Genomic DNA, 22740 nt, shown 5'->3' with positions numbered 1-22740 from the left:
GCTAAGGAATTGTCCAGGACTCATGTAACAACTTCAAACTCAGGCACATTCCTCGAGCTGTGTGAGGAAGCTTGCACATTGCCTGACCACATTATATCTGCCTCTAGGCAGTGTTATCACTCCTTCCCTTCCATATGCTTAAGCAGAATTTTTACAAAAATAAATGAAATACATATGTACATTATGCAAAGAGTGTTCTTGAGCCGTGCTATATTTGGTTTTGCATGATACGTATCCAGCGTGTAGACCATTGGCACTCGTTTTTTAACTGTTAGAGATAAGCAGAGTCACAGTAAGCTATAAAAGAGTGTAAAATATGCAGGGCCTGATTCTCCGGCTCGCGGAGGCCCCTTTACATCACGCTGGCACTGCACTGGAGTCTAAAAGCAAGTGCACATGTGACTGGAATCCACTTTCAGGCCCTTTTATACTGCCAAAAGAGCTTAAAGTTGCCTGAATTCAAATGAGATTCAGATGCTTGTAGTACAAGCCGGTAGCCATCATTAAAATCTTCATTAATACTGCTGCTCCTCTGCCCCCCCAGCAGTGGGGTGACCAGCAGCAGTCACCCCTGGACATGAGGAGCTACTGAAGGATTGGGGAGCACTGTCCATCCCGGCGGGGAATGGGGGCATTCCTGGGACCAGGCACGGCAAGATGGATCCAGTGGGTGCCACCACAGGCAGGAGGATGTGGAGGCAGACAAACGGGGGGGGGGGGGGGGGGTGGGGGGGGGGGTGGGCAGCTGAACAGGGAGGAGTATTTGGGGCTGAGCATCCCGCTTCTCTCAGCTGGTTCCCTGCCCAAACAGGAATCCACATTACCCAAGTCTCCCTTTTCATAGCTGTTTTTTCTCCCAACAAAAAGCTGACATAGAACAAGCTGTATGTACAAGTGCAGGTACACCCGCCCTTGGTTTTAATCATTCAGCGCCAGCCAAAGAGGGAGGGACAGGAAGGCTCTGCCACCTTTCCGCTTTCCCTACGGCAGCCGCCTCCACCTTGGCCCAGGTTGGATCCAGCCACCCACCGTGCAGGCTCTGGCTCTGAGTGCCTTGCCCCCGGGCCCAGACTCAGCTGCTTCTGCATCCAGAAGGGAAACCAGAGCTGCTGGCTCGTGACTGGCGCTCAGATCACCAGTTCATGACTCTCTCCTGTGAAAAAAAAAAAAAGTTAGTTTGCATTTAAAGTGTTGGGGAAACGGATTTTTTTTCTTTTTTTTTTTTCCTTTTCCAATCCCAAAAATCACATGGCCAGACTATTTTAAACATTCCTGGCTATTCCCCCATGCACCAGCTCCCTTGGCTGGCACTGGGGTATTCTCGAAGCTTGGGTAGGAGAGTAAACTCTGCATGTATAATTTATCCATTGTAAAGGATGCAAAATCTACTGGGAACAGGAGGGGATAAGAAAGAGCGAAGACACTTGTGGATGCCAAGAATTCCAAGTGCCAGACCTTGCTAGCGCTCTTCCAAAATGGAGGGTCCTACACGGCTCCCGTTTAGCTAGAGCTGAGCCTAGCCTTGCCTGCTGTGTTGAGATTTGGCAGGCTGCAGCTCGCCATTGTTGCGAGCTCTCATCCAGGCGGCGGTGCCAAGCCTTCCCTCCGGCTGCAGCCCTTCCAGTGTTGTGCGCTAATCCCCTAGTATCTGCCTCTCCCAGATCTGGCGGGGGCACCCTTTGGAGCTGGGAAGGGAGAGGAGAGAACCCTCTCTGCAGAGACCCCTCTCCCAGCAAGCTTCATGAAGAAGCCCAATTTGTTAACCTTAACAAATTGCCACTATTCAACATAGCAGAGACATTACAAAAAAGCGGGAAATCCGCTCACCCCGTGCTCCAGAGCTGGGTGGGTCAGCGCCAGCTCTCTCATTGGGGAAAGCAAGGGATCACGCAGCAAAGTTTAACTTCTCACGCTATTTTTAGTTTCCAGTTTCTCCCCTGTTAGCCCGCCTACATCGTGAAAGTTCACAGGAGACACAGGTCACTCGCTCTGCCCAGCAGTCCCTCGGACTGCGTTGAAGTAGTGATGGATGAGCCGATGAGGGCTGCTCATCCTAGCGTTCCCAACAAGACTAGGTCAGCAGCTCTGCACTACCAGGCAGACCCACAGCACTTGAGCCCCTCTCCCCTTCAGCACCTGCACCTGGGACAAGCACAGGAGCCAGCAGCCCCTTCCCCTTGGTAGAAGCACTCCGGGTCCATGAAGCTCTCCTGCAGGGCAGGAGCGAGGGAGGCCACAGCCCCCAGGCACCCACAGCGGGGCCACCCTGCAGCCCCCAGTCCACAGCTGAGGCCAGCCCTCTCTGGGGCTCAGCCTTCATAGCCAGGGGAGTTCCAATGCCATGGCTGTGCCGTTGCTGTAGCTATGTAGGTTTTCATTTTTAACACCATTTAACACTGGGGTTGAACAGTATTTTGCAAAATGTGAATTTTGCAAAAGCAAGACCTAAGCTCCAGATGCTGTCCCCCCACCCTGGCTGCCATCCAAAAGAAATCCCTGAGGGAGGGGATGCAGCAAGCCTCCTCTGCACTGGAGCAGAACTACTTTGCCCTTCTGCCAAGCCTTCTGCTTATTCCTGCAGAGAGGTCTGAGCTTGGCCCTCTTTGCAAGCCACAACAGGGTCTTGCCTATGGTGTGGGAAAGAATGGGCTGCCCGGCATCCCAACACAAGGAAGCAAAGGGCCAGTCATGGGTGCCACACTGTTGCAGTGGCTCCAACCCTGAGTGGGGATAACCAACATCTGGCTACATTAGAACAGCTTTGGGAGCTGATGACGAGCCCCCAGGAAAGAGACTCCTATGCACCATCAAAACCCTTGACCAGAATGGAAACTGCCCATGTGAGTGATTTTCATAGAAAAGGGCTCCTTTTGGAAAAGGGGTATTATCTCAGAACAGGCTGTGCCAATCTGCATCCATAGATGTTTGAAATTATAAGACCAGACTGCTGCTGGTCTGACCACGGAGGCTGGTCAACACAGGGAGCAGCTCCGAGCCATCAGTGGCTTCCCTCCTGGAGAGGCAGGGAAGCAGTGCAACCTCTCTGTCCTATCAGGAGTAAAAAATGCCTTTTTCATCCAATATGATCGTCACCTCCCTTCAGCAAAGCATCTGTTTTTTCTAGCACCACCGTCAAGATTCCCCAACTAGGTGTGAAGGGGTGGCTTTGGCCACAGCTGTGCTCCATAGGCCTGCCTGTCAGCATGTGCCTGGGTGTTTTAGACAGTTCACAGCAATCTGTGCTGAAAATGAAGCCGTGCTGCACCCCCTCACCCCTGCACACGCGGCCCAAGATTTATCTCCATGTCTCCATCCCTGCCAAGTTGCTGGTGCCAGGGTGCTTCGCCCTGCCCCCAGACCGTGAGGAGGGGACTCCGCTTCACAGGGTACTAAGAAGAGCAGGGGACCCCCTGCTCCAAGCCACTCACTGCAGGGCCACCCTCCAGCCTTGCTGTTCTTACCACGCCACTGGGAAAGCCTTCCCGCAGGTTTCTGCTTAGTTGCTTCAAAGAGCTTTACCTTAATGTCCCCTGGTAGCACTTACTGTGGGAGTCAGTATTTCTGGCCTATGCACGTCTGTCCTATGCTTACTGGGAAAGCAGGGCAAGGCAAGAAAATGATTCTTTATTGTCCTATGTCAGTCTGGTAATCGGCAGTAAATCTATGAAAGAAGCAAAGCAGCACCTCTGATGCTAAACTCTTCAGTAACTTGCTTTAGTCCAGCTTCCATCAGGACAGAAAGAGGAGCTTAGCAATCAAAAAAGAACCTGTTCCATGAAGAAAAACAAACAAAAGCAATCTGAAGCAGTCAAATAGCCCTCTGGAAGGAAGGCAGTCTGTATCCTTCAGGAAGGGCAAAGCGCTATCACATACAGCCCGACTGAACCCTTAATTGCAGGCTGTCAGGTACCATACATCTCCAAACTTTCTGAAGTGCAGGGAGTGGTGTGATGGGAATAGATAACACACAAACATCGCAGACTGGGCAGCACAATGGAAAGACAATGTGTAAGTGCTCGGCTCAGCACTGGAATATTCCTGTGTTTTCAGGCTGAGAGGCCGTAGCATGCAGGATGTCAGCAGAGCAAAATGATCGTGCAGAAGGTGTACTGGGTTCACAGCTAAGGCAAGTTAATTTCATCTAATGGTTAGGAGCCAACTAACTAAAGTTCCCTTATAATTCCCATTAATAGCTTATAAGAAATCAAAAAGCTCCAACAGCCTCTTTAAAAAGAGAAGGACTAACCAATGAAATGACAAATTAGACCAGTCTAGAGAAATGTGCCTTTGCTTGCTGACTCAATGGAAGCCAATTGAGCATCTTCTTGAGCAGAAAACAGATAATAAACGTCATCTTGAGAGATTCTCCCAGATGTTGGTTAAAGTTGAGTCTGTAGCAGAAGCTACTGAAATCTCTGTCGTAACTGTTTATGGTACAAGCTGCATTTCAGAAAAAGAAACTGCACTGGGGGTCCCATGAATGTAATGACTCACAGTAAAAGCAGTTAGTGAGCACAGAGAGGGGAACAGCTCCCAAAGGGCTGCCTCTAAATGGTATGCAGCCCCAGGCTGGTGAGGGCAGCAACCCCTTTTGTGGGGTTAGCTGACCTAGGGAAATTTGTCACATTGTGAAAGGTCTGTGGGGTTCTGTGCAGGCAAGATGGGGGGCAAGCAGGATGGACAGCCCTCCAAAGCAGGGATCCCCCGCTGTCACCAGGGACCCTCTCCAGCGGGTCTATGACAGCCTGGCTTGACAAAATATACAATGAGGAACGGAGGGTAGGACTTGTTCTGGGCAGGGGGTGTGTGTTTTTTGTAGCCCATCACAGGGGACAGGCATGGAGATGGTGTGATTACAGCAACAGCTTCCAGGGAAGGCTTTGTCCAAAGTCCTCATCACCCTGCAGAGCTCTGTGCTGCCCTGGAGCCCTGAGGAGACGGAGCCAACATGGAGCTGGAAAACCAGGCATACTCGTCATTGTCATCTTCTTGGGATGCAAATATAGCGTATTCATTCCCAAATGTACAAGAGGAATATTTACTGATTGCAAAGCCTTTTTGTATAATGTTTGACTGACAGTTTATAATTTCCATTTAGCGACACACTGTTATTCAGATTGCCTGTCTACTAATATGCTTTAAAAAACTCCACATTAATTGCCCTTAACTGTAACTTTGTATAATGGTAAGCCATTATTTTTTATTTTACCCTTCCTATGCTGTTCCTTGCTTCTAGACAATATTCATTGCAACTCACTTCCCATTCTACTGCAGGTGTATGGAAGTCCATGTAACACAAACACTGAGACTCCCAGACACATCATGATCAATGTGCAAGTGACAGAAGTTGGAAGGAAGCCATGAAGCCTACCTCTCCTGTTGGCCATTCCTGAAGGCCACTGGTGCGCTCATCCAGTGTCCAGGGAACACTCCACAGCATCTTGTCCCTTACTAGTGGATTTTCATCTTCATTTATTTGCACATGCATTCGTATGTAGGCACACTTCACACATAACCCTCACAAACACATATTTCTTTATAAATGTATACATATAACTTCAGTTAGTTTTATTCCCTTCTAATCAGCTTGGACAAAACATCTCAGTCCTTTGAGTTTAGGAATTTGGGCATTTAAGAGAATATCTTTCAGCAAGAACAATTAACATTTTTCTTGTTCTCTGTGCCAGGTTATTCAGCCCATAATCACTACCAATGTAAGCACCAAATGTCCCTAATTAGTACTGGGTTTTAACTTTTCTTCTTGCACCAAAAAAAAAATGAGGTCATGATAATTTTGTACATAACTGCCAAATTATGGCACTCAATGCAGGACCTCTCTGGGAGCAGCAGGCAGCAAAGCCACCTGACTTAGGAGATGGTCTTTTCCAATGCTCAGACTGCCCACCTCCATGACAGATGTAGCAGGAGAGCACCTGTGGAGACGTCCCCCATGCTCAGGGTTCTGCTCAGCCATGGCCATGCCCAGTCAGTTCAGCAGTGCCTGTGGGGCTGCCAGTGGTCACTCGATTTTCAAGGCAGCAGCTGTCACGTCAAGCCCTGGAACCCTCCATGTCCTCACTAGCAGGGCAATCTAGCCCCAAGGATCTTTGTGAGAAGGGTTTTGCTGCCTTTCTCCCACCCCCCAGCGTGGCTGCCTCCCTCACTGTGCTCCAAGTGAGGAGTGAGACTCCTCTCCCCTTTCATCCCTTGGCCACAAATATCTGTGGGCCGCTGGGCAGCTGGCAGGCACTGGACGGACACCTGTGTGCCAGATCCGTCCAGCTGTGCCTGTGACACACCATCCATCTGCAGCACTTCTCACGTGCTGCCGCCAGTTGCTTTCCCTGGGGCCAGCTGGGAAAGGAGCCGGGGCCAGTGTGAGGGAGGGAGTAACAGTGAAATTTTCAAATAATGCTTTACCTCCAAACTGATTTCCTCCTGTCGTCTTCTTGCAAGGGACAGGGCTTGCAGCTACTGTGACCTGAGGGTGCCTAGCCCAGTAGGGCCAGGTGTTGCTTAGATGCTTGCTCCAGGGCCTGGGGCTGGGAGCATCCCAGTGTCATAGTGCTGGGACATCCCTGGGGGCTCCTTCCAGGTTGACAAGGGCTTCTCACACAGATAATATAGCTGAGATCATTGGTGCAGTTACCCGATCTTTGCATGGCTTAGGCACTTGAGGGGTCTGCTGTACACTTTGTTTTCCCTCCCTTGACCCAGGACAGTCGATGCCAGCAGCAGAACTTTCCCTGACTTTGCAGGGACCGGGGCTGGGCTCTGGGCAGGCAGCAAGGGAGAAGCAGACCATAGATCTTCTGAACTAATTTTTACGTCTATCACACACTGGAAACCGAGACCTACATGATTTTCTCATTTTCAAAGTCTCCATCTATAGCAACAGCTTTGCAGGAAATTAAACAGTACTTGAGCAGGAGTGTGCTCATGGAGATTTGATGCAAAAACTTTTTGTGATGCGGTTGAAGGCATGGGGGAACCACCTTAGCTGCTCTTCTCCAGTTGCTAACCATCTCCCCAGAGGCTCCTCAGCAACTCTGAGCCTGCCACCCCAGCTGTCCAGCCTCACATCTGTGCGCCCTGCCACACCAGATAAAAACAAGGTAAATGTATAAAAGACCTGACTGAAAAATAAACTTCTAAAAAATACACCTCAAGAAATACCAGCCAGGGAAGAGGTTAACCTTGGTTAGCATGAGACATGGCATTCCCAGAGTGAGGCCCAACCACAGGCAAAGATGGCCAACCTCCTGCATTGTGGATCCCTGACCCACCACCTGGCACACACAGGGCCACTCTATTGGCACTTGGCTCCCAGGGTGGCCACTCTCTGAATGTGCACCTCTCACTTAGGCACATGTCCAGGCGGCCACAAAGGACCCTGCAGAGAAAGCAGGATACTCCCGGAAAAGTGCAAGATGTGGATACCTTGGTGGGAGCCAGGCGAGCAGTCACAGCACGTACTGGCAGTGGCATCATGGCCTTGCTTAACCCCTCTCGAGCAAAGGCTGGATGGTAATTAAAGGGATGTCGGGTGCCAGTGAAGCTGGCAAAGTTGCTGCTGATCTGCATCAGTTCAGTGGTGGAAGACTTCACAAAGAAAACACCCATCACTGCATTTGTTGCAGCAGAGGGGTTCACCCATTGCTGCTATGACCTATCGTCCCATTGCTCACCACACACCAGGGGACAGCAAGGCACCCGCAGGCACGAGGGCCCTGGGAAGGACAGCTGGGAGCAGCCAGAGCAGTACGTAGAAGCTGTTTTTCCCCTAAGGGGAAGCTTCAAATCCCCAGTGCTTTTCCACAAACTCATCCACCACCCAAAAACTCCGCATCCTGCTTCTGCTTTTACTTTGCAATCAAAAGGCAGGAAAATTCTCCCGCTACTCTCCCTGCCCTGAATGGAAAAGTTCCTTCCCCCATGTTCTCTGCTATACTGCCCAAATTACTTTTGCATTTTTCCTTTTCTTTAAATACTTGTCCCAGTTGACTCGTGTGGGTCAAACAAGAGCCCACTGGTGCCCACGTCATTACGCTCCCAGATCAGCACATCCTTCTCCTCATCATCATGCAGAGCATAATTTTCACCTGTTATTGAAAATTCAATATTGGGAGTTTTTAATTCCAAAGATTTTGATTTTTCAATAAAAAAGTGAAAATTAATCTCGGCAGGATTGCAGCAGAAATGTTGCAAATGAGCTGCTCACATAAGGCAGAGAGGGAAGAAAAACACGGAGAAAGAGAAGGACAGAGTGAAGGAGAAGAACACACAGAGAAAGCCCATCCAGAAAAGAGCTTAAATAATTCAGGTGAAAAATACGACCCGTAGCAGAGATGTAGTTTTTTGGGCTGCCATGCACAATCCAATGGAAAGTACTGCTGCTCTGCCCACTGCCCCATCAGTTGGTTGGACCGCATCCCACTGCAGCATCCCTGATTGCCCTGCTTACTTCAGTGCTCATGTGCCTACAGATCAGTTTAGGCCACTCGTGTATCAGGGCCCCCCAGATTTTGTAGCCATTCTATCACATCTCTGTAAGTCTTTGTCAATGTCGTCCTTATTAAATTGAATGGGACTTTTCTATCAGGGTTAATTGGATGGTTAAAACAACAGAAAAGTGGTGTTTAAAAAAAAAAGAATCTAATAACCAAACTTAACTATGAGCCTGTTTTCCCTATTGTTTCTAATAACATAGCCATATTAAATATTAACAGATTGCTTTTTGATCTTCTGTGTAGTTGGAAATCTCAGTGGATGAAGGGGATGGTGTTAGTCCTTCATTAGCCATGAGGATATGTTGTCTCCTAGATCCAGTGCTTTACTTGGAGACCTGTCTCCTACCTACATCTAAATCTGAACTCTCTCAGCTTTGCGTGGACAAGCATGAATCAGCTTGCACATAGCAAGGTTAAAACACAGCTTCCCTTCTTTTGCCTCTCCCTTTTGCAGATGGATCCCTCTTTCTGATAGCTCTGCACAACCCCATCCCTCCACCCAGACACCCACCCATCCCTCCATCCACCCCTCCATTCATCCTTCCATCCATCTCTCCTCACTATCTCTCCACAGAGTCACCTGGGCAGCGGCTCCTGTGGGTGCCTCCCCCGGGCTCACATCCAAGTTTGCTCTCTGCTGCTTGCAGATTCTTTCTGCATAACATCTCTGAGATATGGCCTTCCTTACCCATCTGTACAGCTAAAACTCTTGTCAAGACTCTCAGCATTTCACATCTCAATTACTGTAAAATCCTTCTCCTTGCTTGGCAAATGCAGCTTCATCCAGCGCTTCCTACTCCATCTCCCTGCCCAGCCACTACCATATCCGCCAACCACAGCTTAAAATCATTTATGCTCAAAAGGATCACACACAAACACCTCTTGTGATTTATTTTTCTTGCTGGCAATCGCAAAACAACAGTGAAGGCACATCCAGGCTCCCACCTGGATGTTATATTAGAGGTACAGCCCTTGACATTGGGAATGGTGAGCAGGAGCTCGCTTACACATCTCACCATCATGCTGAGATCAAATAAAGCACCTGGGGCTGAACTCAGCCATGAAGTATCACTGCCTTTAGTTCCCCTGGCAATGCTCGAGGGCACCGGCTCTAGCTCAGAAACCCCACGTCCTGCAGTGGCATGTGCCATCCCCCAGTGCTGCCCTGTCTCCAAACCAACACAAGCTTATGCCTTTTGCCGTACTGGTGTGTTTAATACTTACACAAATCCTTCTGCTGTTGCTGTGTAGATTCTCCTTTTTTTTCTCCCTCATCCTCTCTTTGCTGAGCTGCTTTTCTTCTTCCTTCTCCTGCTTCTTCTTTCTTCCCCTTCATCTCCCCTCCACCTTGCGAGGAAGCATGGAGCTGGCTCTCTCATTTCACTCCTATTTATTCTCAGGTCTGTGTGGCTTTTACTTGGTGTTCTCTGTTATGAAGACAGCACACTGAGAGTTTAAACAAATTTGGCTTTAGGTGCTTTAATGAAAAATTAACGGGTTTAATACTGGCTTCACCATCAAAAGAAGAACATTAATGTTTAATATTTAAACAATGCATCTTCACAATAATTCCATCACATTTCACACAGAGAACCCCCAGTAAATGCCTGGGGTAAGGCAATAAAAATACCAAACTGTAACACTATTTACTATTTTAACCATGTCCTTCACAGTTTATACAACACTTCTTTACAAAGAGAATTGAATCATTTTTTAATGACAATTCCCCCTGTCCTCTGCCACTGCAATAGGTAAAAATATTAGATTTCAGATCATAATCCCGGCTGCTTAAGCCTTTTCAAGACTGAGGATATGAAAGTGTTATGCAAACTAGTTGGCCTTTAAATGCATCTTTAGGAAAAAAAAATGCAACAACATCTCACTGAAGAATGATTGAGTTGACATTTCATCTTCAGCACATACTGTCCAAGTACAGGTCTCAAAGAAAAGCTTCAAATGATAGAGTGGCTTCAGCATCCATAAATTTGTGATGTCTCCCCAAATTACTGTACTAAAGGGATTTCTTGCCTTAAAATGGAATTCTGCCTTTCACTGTGGCCAGAGCATCACTCCACATGGGTTCGGATTCCCCATGCTCAGGAGCACCTTCCCTGGAAAGCGCAAATCCATCATGAGCGCCAGCACTTTGGAGCAGATGTTGATGGTGACACCTGGCCTCAGGAGGAGCTGTGGGCTTGTTCACTCTCCATTTTTCCTTCAGCCGAGGGCCAAGACTTCCGTATGCTCATTATTTATGCATAACCTTTTGACTACGCAGTGCTCTCCCTAATACAACATAAACAACTTGAAAAAAACCCCACCTCACAAAGGAGGAAACATCAATTACCTTGCATTGCCTGGATTGGCTTCAAGATCCTTTTGCACGTAAAATGAGAATGATTTCTTAAACTGAGAGTATTTAACTGGAGAAAAGCTTCTCACTTCAGTAAATATCCATCTATAAAAAAGCATGATCCAGTTGGATAGCAAGAAAACAAATCACATACACTATAATAGAAAGGAAAGAAACTACAATGCTTCCAGATGCATATTACAGGAAAATAATTAAATAGCAGCCTTAGTAAGAGACATCATGTTTGAAGTAGATGAAGAAGAAAATTCTGTTGACATGAACCCAGAAATAAAGCAGAGGAGGAAAGCACTTAAATATAAAAAGTAATCAAAGAAGTTACTTGTCTGCCTTGATGGTGCTTCCAGAAAGTTTCTGAGTCATCTGTCCATGAAGTTTTCCTGCTTTCAAATCTAAATTCTGTAGCATAACAACTATTAGACAGGAAAAGATGGACAGTGAAACAGGATGCAGACAAGGCTTCTCAAGCCAAAACAAGAAACATCTCCTTACAATCCTGATTAAAATGTCTCAGTGCTACCCAGTGCACATAAGAAGGTAAAGATATCATTAGAAAAAACACTGGAATAAGACTTCCTCAGCCACAGAGCTGGGACCCCTGCTTGCACAAAATCCCTGTTATCCCATATGCCATGAGGTCATACGTTAAGGTGTTTTGATTCCCCAGGTAATAAAACGTTAAGATCAAGAATGTTCTTCTAAGAGCTGCCATGTCCAAACAGTCGTGGATTATGTGTACTGAAGGTTAATGCTGCTTTTAATCATCTGTCTTCCTGAAGCAGCTTGGACAACTGTTCATATGAAGCCTAACAGCTTCCAGGTGTCACACCCAAAGTCCTGATGTCCCCACACAGCCAAAGTCTTCTTACTGATGGCTACCACATGCCCTCAGTCTGTGAGGCTGTGAGCAATCTAACAGAAGAGCCAACACCCTCCAGTCCTGTTCCTTGCAGTGTTACCCTTTACCCAACTGCCCTTCTGGTTCTGCAGCCTTCTGTGATACCCTTAAAACTGGGAGCACTTCTTCCTGCTCTTCTCCCTGTGAATTGTGCCCTCCGCTCCCAGTGGAGCCAGTTTCCCTCCCCCAGGCAGGCTGATGGGCTTTGGCTGGGGGCCATTTTGGCGGGATGCGAGGAAGCACCCTGCTCAGATTGCAATCAAGTGGAGAACATGCCGTCCTGTAATTATGCAGTTGTGCATGGCGCAGTGCAGAGAGTCCTGCAATTCAAACTGCAGCTGTAATTCATATCACAAGCAAAATGAGTATATTTCTGAAGGGGAAACAGTGACACACATGCCCTGTCTTAACTACGGCTAATTCCACTTTTCTTGGCTATAATTTACTCCCCTGGCAATCACTGCCCCATCTGTGAGGTCTTCAGCAAGAGGAAAACCTCATATCGAGGACCTCAGAAGAGCAATGTGGGGACACATTGTGATGCTCAAGAAACTTGCTTCCATGCTGAATGGCAGTTTCGTAACAGGTTCAGATTCTCGATGGTCTGTATCACATTCAGCAGCAGCATTCCATGTGCAAGATAAAGCCTTTTAACTCAGCTTTATCACTTGTTTCCAGAAATTTTCACTTGTGGCAAGTACTAGGAGAGGGAGATGCTGCTTCCCTGCAGGGGCAGGTGATACCTGCTAGTTTAGGACGGTTTCCATTAGCATACAGGGCCAGGAAAATGTCAAACTAGGAAGGAGAAGAGGAATGGCCTCAGATGCACTCGCTGAACTACTCCGGTAGGAAAAGCATTTACTTCATTCAGTTGCTTGTCACAGCTTTTTTGTGTTGGTGCCATACACAAATATGCACTCAGAGCCAATTTTTGCACACCCTTGCAGTCCCTTCGCCTTGGGTACAGGAACCTGGACCTGCTGTCGGTGTGCAATGCAAATAAACAGGGTTTAATCCAAGAACTTTTTACTGTTTTGTAAGTTTGCAAAGAGCTTCACATGAAAGCCTACATTGTTTTGAAGTGCTAGACATTTTCCTGCTCTAAAGTTTCTAACAGGGAACTTCTGCTTGGTTTTGGATTCAGGTCTTGTCGGTTCCTTGGCTGCCAAAATGACTTTTGTGAGGCAGATAAAACTTGGAATAGATCTGGTTCAACCTTTGCAGCCAGCTCCTACGCCTAAGAAGTTTCTGAAACAAAACCCAGAGTCTCTGCGGGAAGAAAAAAAAAAAAATCCACCTCCACTTTCGATTGCGGTTCGGTTCTCAGCCGGGTTTTATGGTTTGGTCTTGTCGCTGCCCTAAAATCGGTCAGTGAAACCGCCTTTTACGTTGGCCATCGCTTTAATCCTTTTTCCCTTCAGAGGTGCGAGCCCCTCGCAGCGCGGGCAGGGCGTGCGCGTCGCTAACAAAAGAGCGAGCGGCGGCCGGGGCTGGCCGGGAGCCGCTCCGGCGGGCACAGCCGTCCCGGCACGGGGCATCCGCGTGTGCCGCTGGGAAAATTACCTGCGTAACATGGCAGAAAAGAAAAAGAAATAAAAAGACAAAGGCGAGCTAATGCCCGGGGTGCTAACTTTTTCTGAAAGCCCTGTTCACCCCCCCGGCCCCTCTCCCCGGTCCCTGCTGGCCGCGCTCTGGCCGTGACTCCGAGCGGGCCGCTCGACGCGGCAGGAGCGGGCCGCCCTGCGGGGCTGGCGGGCGGCGGAGCGGCGGCCCTGCCCCGGGGGCGGAGGGGAAGGGGAAGGCGGCGGCGGGGCTCCCGGGAGCCGCCGTTCCCCGGCGCCCGCCCGCTCTCCGCCCGGCGCAGTCCCGCCGCCGCTGCCGCCGCAACCGTGAGCGGCGAGGGACCCCTGGCGGCCGCCGCCCGCCCCGCGCCGCCGCTCCGCTGCCCCCGCCCCGCCACCTCCGCCCGCCCCGCTCCGCCCCGGGGTCCGGACAGCAGCCGGGGCAGTCGGGGTCATCCCTGCGCGGCGGGATTCGGGGCGTCGGCGGCCCCGTGAGGCGGGAAGGAGCCCTCGCGTCCCCCTGCGACGGGGTGCAGGTTCCCCCCCCGCCCTCGCGTTGGGCCCTTCGCCCTCGACGGGAAACGTCAAACAAAAATAAATAAGCGTGAGCGGGTGTTGGCGTTGGTGTCAGTCCCCGGGGATGTCTCCCAGCCTCGCAGAGCCGAACCCTCAGCGCCGCCCTCGGGCGAGGGGCAGCCTGGGCCGTTCCCCCCCCCGGGCTGCGCGTCCACACCCAGCTCCTTCCGGGGGGCGCGGAGGGCGTAGGGGATGCGCATTCCTGAGCCGCGCCGCGCCTTGCCCTGGACAGGCGGCGGGAGAGTTTGTGGTTGGGCGGCCTCCGGCACTTTGCAAAACTTTTAAGACTCAGCCCATGCCCAAAAATACAAAAAATACAAAGCGTATGTGCAAGTACAAATAAATATTTAATAAAAATAAATATTATACATAAATATTAAACAGACTTTTGTATGGGAGCAGCTCTGGAGGCCTCTCGGCTTTTTCCTCTGTGCTTTGGTAGCATCTTGTGTGGTCATGGGCTTCCCTATCCACACCTCTGTCTCTGCCCCTGCTCCCTGCTGCATCTCCCTCCCTGGCCTTGTATCCTTTGAGGAAAACCCAAAAGTGTCCTTAAAGACTAGAAAGGTTGCATTTGTGTAACTGCACATGAACTGCAGAGACAATGCTGCGGCAACCACCCCACTCCCTCTCTCTGGCACATACCTCGCTCTGTTGTGCAGGCACAAGCACCTCACTTTTCCCAAAGCTCAGCTGAAGACTCGGCCACAGCTGTCCTCAGCGTGGGGGTTGATACCACCTTCACACTGAGCCTCCACCAGTAAGCAGCCACAACTTATCAGGAACGGTTGATGGCATTGCATTTGTCTGCTTCAGAAATGAAAAGATGGAGGGAGGACACGGTAATGAGGAAAAAAAGAGGCAGTTTTTCATTCTGACTGGAAGCAGAGAGGGGAGCGCCACTCACAGACGTCTGCAAAGGAGGGTATCATCGGGAGAGGTGCTGCTTCTTGGCTCAGCAAGCAGGCATTTACTGTGTTCACCCTTTTTCTCAGAAAGGGCTTTTGAACCTTTTGACCTGGGAAGCAAATGTGCTGGTGCTCTTTGTGCGTGTTTCCCTGCCTTCCACAAGGATTAGCAGCAGTGTTTGGGCACCCACACACCTATGGACAGCACCTGAGTGAACGAGGTTTACTGGTTATCTCGGGGGACCACAAAGTGTGTGCATTTTCAGATTTGGGAGTCCAAGGAAAGCAGTGGCCTGGCCCAAGTCCCCAGTCGCCTCAGCAAAATAGACATCAGAGCTGCAGAACCAGCAACAACCACAATGCCAGAGCCAGAGCCACTGTACAGGCCGATGCTCAGCATCCCAAGCCTCAGGGCTCTGGCATTCAGCATCCTTTGAGCAGGCACCATCCCACTGCCCCTTCTACTCTCCCCACAGTCTAGAACTGGCCTCTGCTCCCTCTACCCAAAATCATTGCCCCTTTTTCTCAGCCTGCAGGCAACCAATGTTTGCCCTCCAAGGAAACCATCCGCAAGCAGCTGTTGAGTACACGGTGACAGCACCACACCTATTTCTGGGTGTTTATGCACTCTTTTACTGCTCTTGTCCTTCCCCTGCTGAAACACTCAACACTTCAGTAAAGCTATTTATGATTCCTGCTCTTTGTCTCCTCTTGTTTGAGCTCCCAGACTGAGATGCTGATGTACAAATACATGGATAATGTTGTATTCATTGTTTTGTGTGAAAGAGGACAAGAAAAATTCACCTACAATACAAAGTGGCGTCAATCTGTTTTCCCACCATACAAGGTAATGTCTGTCTTGCCCTGCGCTTTTTTTGGAAGCCTGGATGGATGACATGGGAGCTTGTCAGATTGAGACAGAGGAGGGGAAAAAAGCAGGTGAAAATTGATTTGCAAGGAAGTCACTTAATCATATTTTTGTACTTTTGGTTGTGCCTTGAGCTTTTGTTTATATCTGCATATATTTGAGAGATGCTTGAGACACATGACAGCCCTGTTGATGCATCAATTAAGGGTCACAATGACAAGTGCCATGCTCTCTGAGATGCCCAATGAGCTCTCCAAGACAAGAATCAATGTTTCTGGAAAACAAACCTCAGAGGGAAAACAAATGTCTTGACCAGGATATCTTATTTCATTTTATCTAGAAAAATAAATGCTTTGTCCTAGCAGCTATATATCATGAACAATGAAACAAGTGTGTCCTTTTATTTCTTTCCACAGAAAGTTTCTTCCAAAACAAGCAAAGAAAAGCTGAAAGAACTGAGTATAGAGGAGGAGAAGCAGAGTTGCGCATGCCACTGCCATTGCACCCCAATCAATCTTCCCACGATTATACAGAAAGATGCAGACATGCACACATGGCCACCTTTGAGCCAAGTACATCCTGAGTTATGCAGAGCCCCTGTGTCCTCCCTGCCATGGAAGTTGTGCTAGACCCACAGTGCTCATAGCCTGGAAGACATCATCTTAAACACAAGGCAGTGTGATGCCCTCTGGGGCTGAAAGCTGCTGGAGGCTCTTTGGGGATGGGGACATGTCAGCTGTCCTGAGATAATGTCCACCAGTTCCTATGAGGTGGTCTCCCAGGATCAGCAGCAGAGAGGCAGAGGGACCATGTGCAGGGACAAGCTTGTGGTGAGGCCTGTAGACCGTTCCCAAATCAACAGTGCCAAAAACTGTGAGGCCCCATCAGCTGAGTTGTGGAGGAGGCAAAAGCAAGGAGGCAGAAGTACAGGAGAGGTATGGAATCCAGGAGAGGAGGAAACAGCTGAGGGTACTGCAAGAGAATGCAACTAAGACATGATCTCCACAGTGACATCATGACCCAAGAAGTTTGCATGGGAGACTGAGTGACCTAGGAGAAGAAAATAAGTCACTCAAGGGCTGATCCATGCAAAGTTACCAATGCTGGCTCCATCCCTGAGCTGCCAGGGAACGTGCATAAGGGAAGCATTGCAAAGTAGCTGCTTGCCACCTGTCTCCCAGTATTGGAGAGACAGGCTGGAGAGCTGTGTGGACCACTCTGCTCCAGCACAGACTTCTTCTGGCTAGGTATCACACCACCTTACAAACGCCAGGACCAGGGTCAGGAGGAGCAGGGAAACGCTATTGCTGGAGACGAACAGAGCCAGACTGCAGGGGAGATGGCAGTGGGTGAGGTTCAGCTTGCATCGTGAGGGAGTGCTGGGCTTCTTGTTAGCTCCACGTTTTCCTTTCCTCTCCCTGCTGGTGTGAGAAAACGCACGCTGCATTTGTTCGGCTGCCAGGAATATGGCAGCTCAAGCACCATCTTGTTAGCTTTGCTGTGTGTCTTTTCCCACAGCATTGCTTTAAATAATGAAGGGAGTCATGATCCACCAGCTGGATTAGACGTTATGAACTTATCTGGCTCAAATCCAATGGTGATATATTTGGCCTCATTATTTTATGCACAAATGCCACAAAACAGCACAAGATTTTTTTTTTCTTTTCCTAAATACTCTTTTTCTTTTAGCACTGACATTTCTCTTATTTGCATTAAGATTTGCAATGAACAGTCTGTGCCAGACCAAATTTGTCAGATACTTCTGCTTTTATGGCTGGTTTGTTCCAGGAAATCAGGGTTGGAATTGTATCCCCTGACCTCAGGGATGGGCCAACGAGTGCTCCCAGGGTGGGGAACATCTTCTCGCCTTCAGGGACCGGCTGTGTGAGGAAATGGGGGAACTGGTGCCTTGGCCAGGACATCAGTTCAGGAAAATTGAAATCGAGTTCCTCATGTGTTGTGGCTTTTAGCAAGCATCTGAGCTGTAGTTTCCCTAGCTGTATGGGGAATATGATAACATTCAGCCTGCTTTATAAAGTACTGAGAGGCTTACAAGACTTTTATTAAATGGAGATCTAGATGGAAGTGATGGGAGGTGCTGTTACATGAACTTCACTTATGCTCTTGCTATTTCCAGTGCAGGTACCCAACAGTATGCATTCAGAGTGATAGATGCAATGGGGCAGGGAAGCAGACACGCTTGCTGTGGAGTGCAAGATTTCCCCCTGCAGTGGGAATCAGCCTCCCTGTCACTCGGGAGACAGAGACTGGGAAAGTTTTGCACAAGAGGACAGAAAACTGCCTGCAAAAGCCAGAGATACAAGAAGATCAGAGGTCAGGGATGGATAAGAAATGCTTTGAGCATAGAAAGATTAGAGGGCAAAAGCCTTCACTGCGGATACTTTGATCTTGCAGCAGTACAGATCCTACAGAGTTTGGCCCTGCCTAAAAAGCATGAAATTGCCTCAGACCAGGGTCTCGTGTCCTTTGCTATTCCAGCAAAGTAAAATAAAAAATTCACAAAGAGATGTGAGCCACCTGGGATAGGAATGCCCATCAGCTTCTAAATTATGATTTCTCAGTGATTAAAGTGCAAGAAATGAGGGTGTTGTGTGGGATGCTTTACCTAGCCATCCTGGCATGATCACGCTGTGTTACAATTCAATTCAGCCTTCAGGCAATGCACTCCTGCTCTGCTTCCGGAACCAGACAATGTCTGCTCTGAGCATTTCATCTGACAATCCAGAGAGAAAGGAAGATTAGAGAAGCAGAAATGTACAACATTTTGGGGGAGGGAAGTCTTTTTTCCCCCCATTTATTTTCTGTTTCATATAGTGTTAGTTCAGTATGTGCCGTTGCGCTGACTCTGCTATTTGAAGTAGTTTCTGTAAAGTCAAGACCAAGTTTGGGAGAATCTGGAAATAACGTAAACACACTGAATCTGAAAAGCAAAATCAGACTCTCCTCATTTTGTTTTTCATTAAGCAGAGAAAGGGAAGAGTGTGCTCCATGTATTCAGCCATTCAAGTGCTATGTACTCGGATACCGTCTGGGTGAGCCGAAGCATCGCTCTGCAAATATTGACAGTCTCTTCATTCAAGCAAGAGCTCTCAGAGTCTAATTTTAAGTGCTCATTTTGTGTATTCCTCAATAAAAGTCAGGCAATTAGGGGAAGAACAAGCCTGAGTGTGGTTGGTGTCTTTTCCAGACATTTCTACCCTATGCCACGAAGCTCCTACTCAACGATTCATCTGCATCATTGCTGTTGTCAAAGCTGAGCCTAATCCCCAACAGTTCAGCTCCTACATGGATGTTTAAATCTTTCATATGAATCCAATGATTTAAGGTGAATTTTAAAAGGTGAAGTTTAAAAGTGCATTCAAAATTTTTTAAATTTATTTTTGGCTAATATTTCAGTCTTTAGCAGACTCAGGGACATTTTACAGCCACATAAAAATGCCTGGAGGGCTGAAGATTTCTTCTCGAGGCAGTAAGCACTGTTCCCAGGCACTTCACAAGCTGAAATGACAGGTTTGGATCTCCTGAATTCACAGTGGAAATATTCCCAGCTCTGGGACAATATGCAGTAACTATTTGATTGCCTACAGTTTAATAACATAACTCAGGGCAGGAAGGAGATACTGCCTCTTTCTTGCAATTTAGTCAGGAAGTAGGATTTAGAAAGCTGGAGTGTATTTCCACCTGCGCACACACCCACACCCACGCAGACCCCTCCCTGAATGTGCTCGGGATGTGGGTGTTAGTCCTGCAAAAAGCACCACTGGATGTTTAATGGCCACAGGTGGCTGGGATTTTAACTACACATCATTTGCAGACAGTTCAATAAAAGAAAGGCTAGTGAGCTTTCTCTGCTGGGACAGTCCCTAATCCCATGGCTCCCGATGTAAATCGCAGGCCATCTGTGCATTAAGATGGCCCTCTCTCTTTTCCTGGGTTACAGAAATGAGATACAATAATTGGATCCTTTGAGCTGAAAGGACATAGGGCTAGTGCTTACTCCTTAATGCAATTATATGAGGCGACGGGCAGAGGTTTCAGCAGCATTTTAAAACCGCCAGATAATCAATACAGAGGCCAAGTAGGAGTGGTGGGGTTTCCAGCTAAACAGATAAGGTGTCGCATCACGTTTGACCTATTTCCCAGCATAAGCATCACTTCTGCCCCAGTTGTCTTTTAAAAGATATCAGTGGATACTGCTACCACTGCAGAACAAGTGGTAAACATCGCAGTCTTTCAACAAGGTGTTAAATGGGCTCCATCAAAGGTTAAATTAGCAACCCCCAGTGCAATTCTTTTGTAATATTTCTTTAACATTGAAAACAAAAATGAATGGCCCAATGGTTCAGGGCAGGCTTGTGGCTTTCACATACCCATAGGTACACCCAGCCAGCATCAAGTGTATTTAGGTCCTTGTCAGGCAGCCTCATCCCTGAGGTAGAATGGGGCAGCATCTCCCATTCCCACCTTCCTGCAGTCAGTCCCAAATGCCACAAGACTCATGCCAGTATCCTGCGAGTGTTGTATTTGGAGGTATTAGGCCACTAGGTTAACAAAGGGGTGGGCACTGAAGAACTGGCTGGGTGTATCTGGGGAGAAGGCAAAAGCAGCCATAAGGATATTTTTCAGGCTGCCCCAGTACCTGAATGGCTGGCACTCTATGACTGCCCCCAGATTTTTTATGTTTCAGTGTACAGAAATACACGGATGATAGATGGTTCTTGTTCCCAGTGAGGGCACAGATGAAATCTGGGTGAAATCCAAGTGCATGCAAAAGCAGGACCATCCCTGACAAGGCACAATGTGCTTTTCACCACTGCAACTCCATGCATAAATAATTTCCTCCTCAGCAAGTTGATCTTACACTGTGCTTCCAAGATCCCTTGCTGCAGGGCAAAGTTAAGGCCTCAGCCAAGATATTTAGAAATGAAGGCAGCAATTTGTATCCCTCCTTTAACATGCAGAGCCAGCACCTTGCATGCTAGGTTGAAATATGAATGACATGGTTTAGATCCTCCTCTGTCATTTAGTGGACTCTGCTCCCTGTGCTACTGGCCAGGAGCAAGGACATTTTGGATATATGCTATTTCAGCTCTATACCAGATTCATAGCTAGCAGGGCTGGAAGTGCCTCAAGAGGACTGAAGAGTGGTGAAGATGGCAGGAGAGAGCTCCACCTGCTTTTGAGTTTGTGCACCTCTCCATCATCTTCTCCCATGCTGAATGAGTTTCAGTCCCTGGATGGAGATGCTGATGGGAAAATCAGATTCAGTTTGAAATTAATTACAAATAGGTACTGCTGGGCAGATGAATGTCTGAAGCTTGGATCCCTGCAACCACATGTCCTGCTCCCAGATTACCTCACGTCTAATGTGCTCTCTTTAGCAATTTCTCCATTTTGTGCTGCAGAAGGCAGAGATCTGCAGCTTCAGTGCTTGTAAATCCCCTTTTCCTCATGGCACCTGGCTAACACTGCTCCTGAGCTCCTGCAGGTCTGGGTTTGTATTTTCTTCTCAGGTGCTTGTTTAGACAAAGGAACTGAACTGCAGGGGCTGAACATCTTTGAGAACATCACCTTCACCAAGCTGGACAGAAAGTTTGGGAGTCATCTGGAGGGAGCTAACAGAATGATTGCCTAGGCCTTGTTTCTACATGAAACAAGATTAAAGAAAAGCCCAACAGACCCAAATTTATAGAGCCCTCTTTCAACCTTAGTAGTGTCCTTTGCCTGTAATCCCCAATACAACCAGTTGGTGCTCTCACCCTTCCTCTTTCCTCCTCACAAAAGTGTGCCAGACACCAAGACCTCACTCTCTGACCTCTGTCTCTTGGCACTGAAATAGTCTCGGTATTTAGACTTCCTTCCCAGCCATCGTGTGTCCCCAAGGGGGACCATAGTCTTATTTTACAGTTATAGACTAATTTGATCTTGTTTTCAAGTTGCTTCCACCCAGCAAGGGTGCTTTCCCCTTGCTGCCACGAACAGAAAGCCAAACAAGTTTCTCTGAGGTGAGAGCTGACTTCTTGCACCCTTTGTTTGCTCCTGCTTCTGCCTCACTGATCCCCCTCCAGCGTGGAGCTACTATCCTAGCATCTTTCCTTTCTGTGATAAGAGCAGCATATGTCTGGATCATATATCTGGATCAAAAATCCAAGTTGTATCTTTATGAATCGCCAAGAAAAGAATACTCCTTGATCCAACCCATGTGTTGCTTCTCCCCCCTGGTGCCAGAGCATATGATTTGAACAAGGCACCCAGCTTACCTCTTCTGGGGAGAGCTCTGCACAAAGTTACACTTGTGCACGAGAGCTTTCAGCCGTGCAGTGCTGCTCCTCTTCCTCTCTTTAAATGTTAGATCCAGGCTGTCACTCTCCTTCACTTTTTTTGCTATTGCAGGTCAGCCCGTCTTGCAGTGGTGGGGGCTCGTCCCTGGCGTTAGGGGAGGGGGAGGCAGCAGCATCTCCAGGTGTGCCTGGCTGACAGCTGGTGCAGAGCTGTGGGACCGGGACCATTCTGCCTCTGGGTGAGCCTCTAAGAGCAGTTTTCCCAGAGCCCCTGTTTGTGTTAAACCACTTACTCTGTTATCTTCCAGAGGGAAATTATTTTGTTTTTTCCACAGATGAAGAACATTAATGCCATTAAAATAATAAGAGATTTAGAGCATCCCTTTGTTTATACAGTGACATGCCACAGTGACAGGCACAATGTAAATAGCTAAACACTGAGATAACCAAACACTTAGACTGATGTAAAAACCCCAGCATTTTTCCCATTCCAAATTCTTTAGAGTAATCTGATTTGACTTCCAGCACAATGCATACTTAATGATGCCTGAATAATGACTAGGCAAGGAATTAACTCCCACAGTGGGTTAATGCACTCACTTTCACCCAGAAGACCTAGGCTCAAATCCCAAATAAATCAAATAGATTTGGTGATCTCATTCCAATTCCTCATGGTCCTTTGTTCACACTCTGCAATTTGATAGAGCCGGCGGCCCCTGCCTGCCTCCTGCAGAGAGGGGCCAGC

This window comes from Chiroxiphia lanceolata, chromosome 3 (genome assembly GCF_009829145.1).
Source record: "Chiroxiphia lanceolata isolate bChiLan1 chromosome 3, bChiLan1.pri, whole genome shotgun sequence".
Taxonomy (NCBI): domain Eukaryota; kingdom Metazoa; phylum Chordata; class Aves; order Passeriformes; family Pipridae; genus Chiroxiphia; species Chiroxiphia lanceolata.
The sequence above is the reverse complement of the archived record's forward strand: the minus strand, read 5'-3'. Positions refer to the sequence as shown.